General features: G+C 38.0%; 1 pseudogene; it reads right to left on the minus strand.

Moving 5' to 3' along the window:
* Positions 1 to 7,504: 7,504 nt before the first annotated feature.
* Positions 7,505 to 8,284, minus strand: Cavporv1r-ps773 (vomeronasal 1 receptor cavPorV1R-ps773 pseudogene; annotated as a pseudogene).
* Between the last annotated feature and the right edge of the window lie 222 nt (positions 8,285 to 8,506).

Below are 8,506 nucleotides of genomic sequence, written 5' to 3' on the forward strand. Positions count from 1 at the left end.
AAACATTACAGGACTTCCAAAGGAGACAATAGTCAAACCAGATTGGGCATCTTTAGAGAATCTTATTGCCTTCAAAGTAATTGGCTATACCCTCAAACTTGATACTATCACACAGAATGGAACAGAGTCTAATCAGTCAAAACAAGACAATGGGAGTACTACAGGACTTCAAAACAAGTTAACAGGAAATCAAAAAAAGTTACTATTATATATCCTGCTAATTTTTTAAATTTTCCCCTTAATTAAAAAATAAACAATAAGTAAATAATTTTTTAATGAATAAGGGAGAGATTGAGATAAAACAGGACATAACAATATAACAATACAGGTCAAAGCATGACTGTTTCAGCAATCTAGTGCTTCACCACCAAATAACCTGACTTACTAGTTGTTACCATAGTGTCTGTCTTTTTCCTTGAAATATTTGAATTAAACTTCATATACTATAGCTTCAAATATTTCCATATCAAGAAGCCCAGAATAAAGCCTTTCCAATTAATAAGTGAAAACTTTATAAGGCTTCAATGCCACATAATGGGGAATCATGATTACCACTTTTTTATATATTTGAATCATTACTTACATTAGGGAAACAATTTGGTATTCACACATGTGAGACTGATTTATTTCACTTATGAGTATGGTCTCAAGCGGCGCCCATTAATTGATAAATATCTCAATGTGATACTTATTTATAGCTGAATAATACTCTATTGTATAGAAATACCACAACTTTTTTATCCATTCCTCAGTTGATGGACACTTGGGTTGTTTCCAAGATCTGGCGATTACAAATTGTGCTGCTATAAACATAGGTGTGCATATATCACTCAGGTGCTTTCAGTTCTTCTGGGAATATGCCTAGAAGTGGAATAGCTGGAATAAATGGGACCTCCAATCCCAGCTTTTTGAGAACTCTCCAGACTGTCCTCCACAAAGGCTGTACCAGTCTACCCTCCCACCAACAGTGTAGGAGAGTTCCTTTTCCCCCACAGCCTCTCCAGCATTTGTTGTTGTGGGTTTTCTTGATCCTGGCCATTCTTTCAGAAGTGAGACGTTATTTCACTATGGTTTTAATTTGCATTTCTCTAATGACCACTGATGATGAACATTTTTTCATGTATTTATTTTCCATTTGCATTTCTTCATCTGAGAAGTGCGTATTCATCTCAGATGCCCATTTTTGGATTGGATCTTTGAATTTTGGGGATCTGAGATTTTTAATTCTTTATATGTTTTAGACAAGAGTCCCTTGTCTGAGAGAGAGTTCACTAAAATCTTTTGCCAGTTGTGGGTTTTCTTTTCACTATGCTGGAGATTTGTTTTGACATGCAGAAACTTTTTAATAAAAGTGGTCCTACTTATTGATTCTGGGAAGTATTTCCCGTGCGGTTTGAGTCCTGTTCATGAATTCTCTACCTACTCCTATGTCTTCAAGTTTTCTACCCAATTTGTCTTCCAATAGATTTAATATTTCTGTCTTAATATTCAGATCTTTGACCCATTTAGATTTTAATTTAGTACATGGTGATAGACATACGTCTAGCTTTAGTTTTTGGAAAATGGAGAGCCAGTTTTTCCAGCACCATTTATGAAAGAGACTGTCGTTCTTCCAGTGAACCTGCTTGGCTCCTTTATCAAATATAAGTTGGTTGAGTGTGTTTGTAGTTGTGGTTGTATCTTTTAATCTATTCCATTGATCTTCGGCTCTGTTGTGATTCCAATACCATGTTGATTTTACTACTGCTTCTTTGTATTATAACTTCAAGTCAGGGATTGTGATGCCTCCTGCTTTGTATTTGCTGCTTAGAATTGTCTTTGCTATTCTAGGTCTCTTCTGGTTCCAGATGAATTTTAGGAGTGATTTTTCTATATTCATAAGCTATGTTGATGGTATTTTTATTGGGATTGCATTGAATCTGTATAACAGTTTTGGGAGAATGGCCATTTTCACAATGTTGTTTCTTCCTATCCATGAGCAAGGGATGTTTTTCCATTTTCTGAGATCATCTTCAATTTCTTTTTTCAGTGTATTATAATTTTCACTGTATGAGTCTTTCACATCTTTCGTAAGAGTAATTCCTAAATATTTCTTTCTTTTTTTTTTTTTTTTTTTTGCTTTCTAATGTGAAGAGTGTAGTTTCTCTTATTTCCCTCTCTGTGATTTTGCTGTTCGTGTATAGGAATGCTATTGATTTCTGAGTATTGATTTTGTATCCAGCCACATTACTGCATGTATTTATTGTACCTAAGAGCCTTTCAATGGAGTTTAGGGGTTCTTCTATGTAGAGTATCATGTCATCTGCAAACAATGATAATTTAACTTCATGTTTTCCTATCTTTACCCATTTTATTTCTCTCTCTTGCCTAAGTCCTCTGGCTAGTACTTACAGTACTATATTAAATAGGAGTGGTGAGAAAGGACATCCTTGTCTTGTGCCTGATTTTAAAGTAAAGGCTTTTAATTTTTGCCCATTTAGTATGATGCTGGCTGTTGATTTGTCATAAGTGGCCTTTATTATATTGAGGTAAAGACCATCTATTCCAATTTTCTGTAAAGTTCTTATCATGAATAAATGTTGGACCTTATTGAAGGCTTTTTCTGCATCTATAGAAATGATCATGTGATTCTTACTTTTGGCTTTATTGATATGGTGGATTATATTTCTTGATTTACATATGTTGCACCATCCTTGCACTCCTGGGATGAATCCCACTTGGTCATGGTGTATAATCCTCTTGATGATTTTCTGCATCCTATTTGCCAATATTTTATTGAGGATTTTGCATCTGTCTTTATTAGGGACATCGGTCTATAGTTCTCTTTTTTAGTTGGGTCTTTCTCAGGTTTTGGTACTAGAGTAATATTTGCTTCCAGGAATGACTTAGGAAGGATTGCTTCCCTTTCAATTTCATTGAATAGTTTGAGGAGTGTCGGCCTTAGGTCTTCTTTGTATTTCTTGTAGAATTCTGCAGTGAATCCAACTGGGCCTGGGCTCTTCTTTGTAGGTAAGGACGTAATTATATTTTCAATTTCATTAACAGAGATTGGGTTATTCAACAGTTTTACATACTCTTGATCTAGCTTTGGTACTTCATATGTTTCTAAGAATCTGTTTATTTCTTTGGTGTTATAAAACTTTTGAGAGTAGTGGTTTTCGAAATATGTATTGATGATCTTCCGTATTTCCATTGGGTCTGTAGTGATTTCACCTTTTTCATTTCTTATTGCGTGAATTTGAGCTTTTTCTTCCCTTTTTTAAATAAGGTTGGCTAGGGGCTTATCAATTTTATTTATTCTTTCAAAGAACCAACTCTTTGATTCGTTGATTCTTTGGATTGTTTTCTTAGTCTCTATTGCATTGATTTCTACTCTGATTTTTATAATTTCCTCTCTTCCTTTGGCTTTGGCCTTGACTTGCTCTTCGTTTTCTAGCTGTTTGAGGTGTAGCATCAAGTTATTTATTTGTATTCATTCTCTTTTCCTGATGTGGGAACTCAGTGCAATAAATTTTCCTCTGAGGACGGTTTTCATTGCATCCCACAAATTCCGGTAAGTTGTATCTGCATTTTCATTTTCTTTAAGTATTGTTTAATTTCCTCTTTAATTTCTTCTGTGACCCACTGATTACTCAAGGGTGTGTTATTCTGTTTTCATTTGTTTGCGGGATTTTTGCAGTATCTTTTATCATTAATTTCTAATTTCAGAGCGCTATGATCCAATAACATGCAAGGGATGATTTCAACTCTTTTGCATTTGTTTAAATATGTTCTGTGAGCTAATATATGGTCTATTTTAGACAATGATCCATGTACTGCTGAGAAGAATGTGTATTCTGATGTTGTTGGGTGGAACATTCTGTATATGTCTATCAAATCCATTTGTTCACAGGTGTAATTCAGTTCTATAATTTCTTTGCTCATTTTCTGTCTGGGTGATTTCTCCGTTGGTGTCAATGGCGTATTAAGGTCTCCTGTTACAACTGTGTTACTGATAATTTGAGTTTTCATTTCTGTTAATAGTTGTTTTATATAACTGGGTGCTCTGGAGTTTGGTGCATATATATTTAAGATAGTTATCTCTTCCTCTTGGAGGTTTTCGCCTTACGAGTATGTACTGGCCTTCTTTGTCCTTTATGGTCATTGTTGGTTTAAAGTTCACGTTGTCTGAAAACAGAATGGCTACTCCTGCCATTTTTTGGATTCCTGCTGCATGAAGTATTGTTTTCCATCCTTTGACTTTCAGTCTGTGAGTATCCTTCTGGGTTAGATGGGTTTCCTGTAAATAGCATATGGTTGGATTTTTTTAGTTGATCCATTCTGCTATTCTGTTTCTTTTGATTGGTGCATTGAGACCATTTACATTAATGGTTATTACTGTTAAGTGCTGGTTTATTGTTGACATGTTATCTCTCTGCTGTTGCATCTTTATCTTTCTGTTCTGTGTAATCATCTGCTTTGCTTTGTGGTTTTTTCCTTTGTGTATCTAAACTGTCTTTCAATATTTTTGTCAGGGTTGGTTTGGTGTTCATGAAGTTCTTCAGCTGTTCTTTGTCATGGAAATATCATATTTCACCATCAGTTTTTAATGATAGTTTTGCAGGATACATCAGTCTAGGTTGGAAATCATTTTGCTTTAGGATCTTGAATACTTCACTCCATGCTCTTCTTGACTTTATTGTTTGTGCTGAGAATCCTGCTCTGATTCTGATAGGTTTTCCTTTATAAGTGATCTGTCTTTTCTCTCTGACAGCTTTTAATAATCTATTCTTGTGTTGGATTTCTGGGATGGTGATTATTATATGTCTGGGTGTAGTTTTATTTTGGTTATGACCGTTTGGAATTCTATATGCTTCCCTGATCCTGATGTCGGTTTCTGATCTCATGCTTGGGAAATTTTCAGCTATTACTTCTCTAAATATCCTCTTGACATCCTTTATGTTGTCTCCTTCTTTTTCATTAATCCCTATCATTCTTATGTTATTTTTCTTTGCATAATCTTACAGTTCTTGAATTGTTGTTTCCTGATTCCTTGTTATTTTTAAAAGATATTTCCTTTCCTGTTCACTAGCTGCAATCCTGTCTTCAAGGTCTGAAGTTCTATCTTCACTTTCATTATGGTGGTTTTTACAACTTTCAGTTGAGTTTTTTATTTCCTGTATATCTCTGTGCATCTGCATTATCTATTCTGTTTGTTTCTTATATTGCTCATCTAGGGAATCTATCTTTTGGTTTAGTTCCTCCAATTTTTTATCTGTGTTTTCTTTAGATATATTCAGAATCTCTTTCATTTCTTTTATCATTTCTTCTTTTACCTGGGAGTTTATTTCAAGTTTGAATTTCCTTAAAGCTTCCTGGAGTTGCTTGTCAATTTCAGTAGCTATTGTGTCCGATATATGAGGTGGATGAGATATATTTTCTTCTATATACATTGCTCCTAGGGTTTCTTGAGATGGGCTGGAGGTTTGAGGTTGTAATTTGGTCTTTCATTTTGTCATTTCCCTATATTTCTGTGTTTCAAGTGTTATTTGAAAGCTTCCTCAGGGTCTGTTGGAAATCCCCTTCTATGTTTGCCGCTCTTGAGACTCTAGCACCCTCTTACCCCAAGCCACTGGGCCTGCAGAACCAATGGCCCTCCTCTGCCTGCTCAGAACTCTGCAGTTCCAGATAAGCTGGGCCTCAGGGACACTGTGTGCCCACCTGCCATTTGGAAGCTCCACAGCTTTCCAAGCGCAGCCGGGATGCGGAGGTGGATGTAGAAGCCTCAAACCCACCTCTCCAATTCATTGCACCCGGAAGCCTGGCGGGACCTGAACAGTCTGGGCTTTGGGCAGAGTGTGCTGAGCACTCACCACAGGCTGCATGGTCTCTGGAACCTGTGATGCTCCACTGCCTGCTGAGACATCCACAGTCCTCCAGTCACACAGGGAGGCTGGTGAAGGTGCCTGAGATCCGCCCAGCCCCTCCTCTTCACACAGATGGTTAGGAGCAGGAGTCCCAAACAGGCTGGGCTCCGGGGTTAGCGTGGGCCCACCCACTCGTTGGAAGCTCCACTGTTCTCAAGATCAGCCGGGATGGGGAGGTGGATGTAGAGGCCTCAAACCCACTTCTCCACTTCACTGCACCCAGAAGCCTGGAGGTCCCGAACAATCTTGGCTTTGGGCAGAGTGTGCTGAGCACTCACCACAGGCTGCGGTGCCTCTGGAACCTGCGATCCTCCCCTGCATGCTGAGATGTCCACAGTCCTCTAGACACACAGGGAGGCTGATGCAGGCACCCAATATCCACCCAGCACACCAATTGTGAAGTGCGGGAGTCCCAAACCGGCTGGGTTCCAGGGATAGTGTAGGCCTGCCCACCTGTTGGAAGCTCCACTGTTCTCCAAGTGCAGCTGGTATGCAGAGGCAGATGTAGACGCTTCAAATCCACCTCTCCACTTCACTGCACCTGGAAACCTGGAGGGTCCCGAACAGTCTGGGCTTTGGGCAGAGTGCGCTGAGCACTCACCACAGGCTGTGGTGCCTCTGGAACCTGCAATCCTCCCCTGCTTGCTGAGATATCCACAGTCCTCCAGACACAGGAGGAGACTGATGCAGGCGGCCCAGATCCGCCCAGCACATCAATGATGAGGTGCAGGAGTCCCCTTATGCTTATGTTTTGTAATATGAACAACTACTTTGAAGATAATGATCAATGTACTAACCATTTTTACTCTATCACAATTTTATTTAGAAATTTTGTATAATTGTTCCTGTAATTTTCTTCTTTAAAATAAAAAATATGCTTTATGATATTTTGTGAGGTTGCAAAAATTCCAAACTAATTTCCTTCTGAATTTTGTCTTTCTGTCCTCATGCACTAGATTTGATGCCTCAGAATTCAACCTTATGTGCTGGCATTGAATTTTAGTAGCAACCACCAGTGAATCACTTACCTTTGGTTTTCTAAATGAAGAAATATAAAATATATTATCTAACAAAGATTAGTTTTGCTTCTAATGTAAAGTACATTGTAATACGTTTAAATTTCCTTTACTTTAGCCTAGATCAAAATCATGCACTATGCCTATTTTTTATTTAGGTAATATTAGCAAAAATGTTGTGTGATTATTTCTGTGACTATCCTAATATTGATCCATATTCATTAGAAGCTATTTGATCACATGAAGTTGTTTAGAGGATCAACAATTTATTTTTGATTCTTCATTCATAACTGATGCAGGTAGATAAAAAAAACATTTATACAAGAACAGGAAGATCACACTCAACTTTACTCAATAAGCAGATTTCATATATAAAAATGTTCATGTGCATTATAGTGACTGAATGATTACTGTATCATTCTATGGTGGTCACAAAGAAGCACAATATCTGTGTAGCCTAGCTGCTAGGTCCAGACTCACATTTTATTGATATCTAGATGAGCCACATAAGCTTGCTTTGTTAAATCATCTTTATATGTAAAGGGAAAATATTAAGCTGTAACTCGTCACATGCATATTAAGTTAGGAGAAGTAAGTCACTGTAGCCATAACTAGTAAGTGCTCCGTAGGTGAGGGTGTGAAAAAACACAAAGGTATTCATGAAAGCCAGAATTCTTCGCATATCTCTGGACTCAGTGGAGGTTGTGGAGGACCCATTGGGACTATGAATGTATTGGACCTGCTGTCTGTGCCTGTGCAGAATGAGAAGCATGGAGATGCTGGTGCAGACTATGAGTCCCAAATGCCACATCAGGGAACAATAGCAGCACTATGTGTAGTGACAGAGTCACTATGATTCACAGAACAGAACAAATCCTTCTGCAGTGTGATGTTTCTTTTGATCCATTTTCCAGTTCAGTATGGGGAAGAAATGTATTTATCAGTATTGGCAGGGTCCAACATCCAAAAATACAGAAGCCAGTGTACTTGGTGGCTTTTATTTTAAGCCTTGCAAACATGAAGCACCTGGAGCTCATAGTGATGGCCTGGAAGCCATTCAACAGTAAGGTGCTGCCTATGCACACAACCCTGACCACCCTATGGATATAGAACACACCTTTGCAACCAACATCCCTGTGGAATTTGCAAACCCTAAGATGCCATTGTCTGGGGGATTCCTCCATAGAGCAAGGATAAAGAATTGGCAACCATATAATGTTAGCAAATTAAATTTTTGTGCTTTAACCAGTGTACAATGAATTAAAGAAAAAGATAATGGTGAAGAAGAAATAAACATCCACAGATCCCACACACAGTCTGCGCTAAGAAAAATATATCTATTGCTGCCACCTTAGAGGCCATTCTAGCTGTTTTCCAGGCCGATTCTCGTCTTCAGAACCAGAGAGACCTGCATGAGCACAAAGCAGTGACCGTTTATCATGAAAATTGGGTCACAGTGTTCTCCACTTGCTATTAGTTACTTTTAGAGACACTCACTGTTTTTCTTTCACTGCGTGGTGCTCAAAAATTAAAAATACAACTATGAAGATCAGTTGTCATGTAAGACAACCACTACAGAGGCCA

Source organism: Cavia porcellus, unplaced genomic scaffold, assembly GCF_034190915.1.
Source record: "Cavia porcellus strain 051 isolate PalLab524CR breed Dunkin Hartley unplaced genomic scaffold, mCavPor4.1 scaffold_5, whole genome shotgun sequence".
Classification (NCBI taxonomy): domain Eukaryota; kingdom Metazoa; phylum Chordata; class Mammalia; order Rodentia; family Caviidae; genus Cavia; species Cavia porcellus.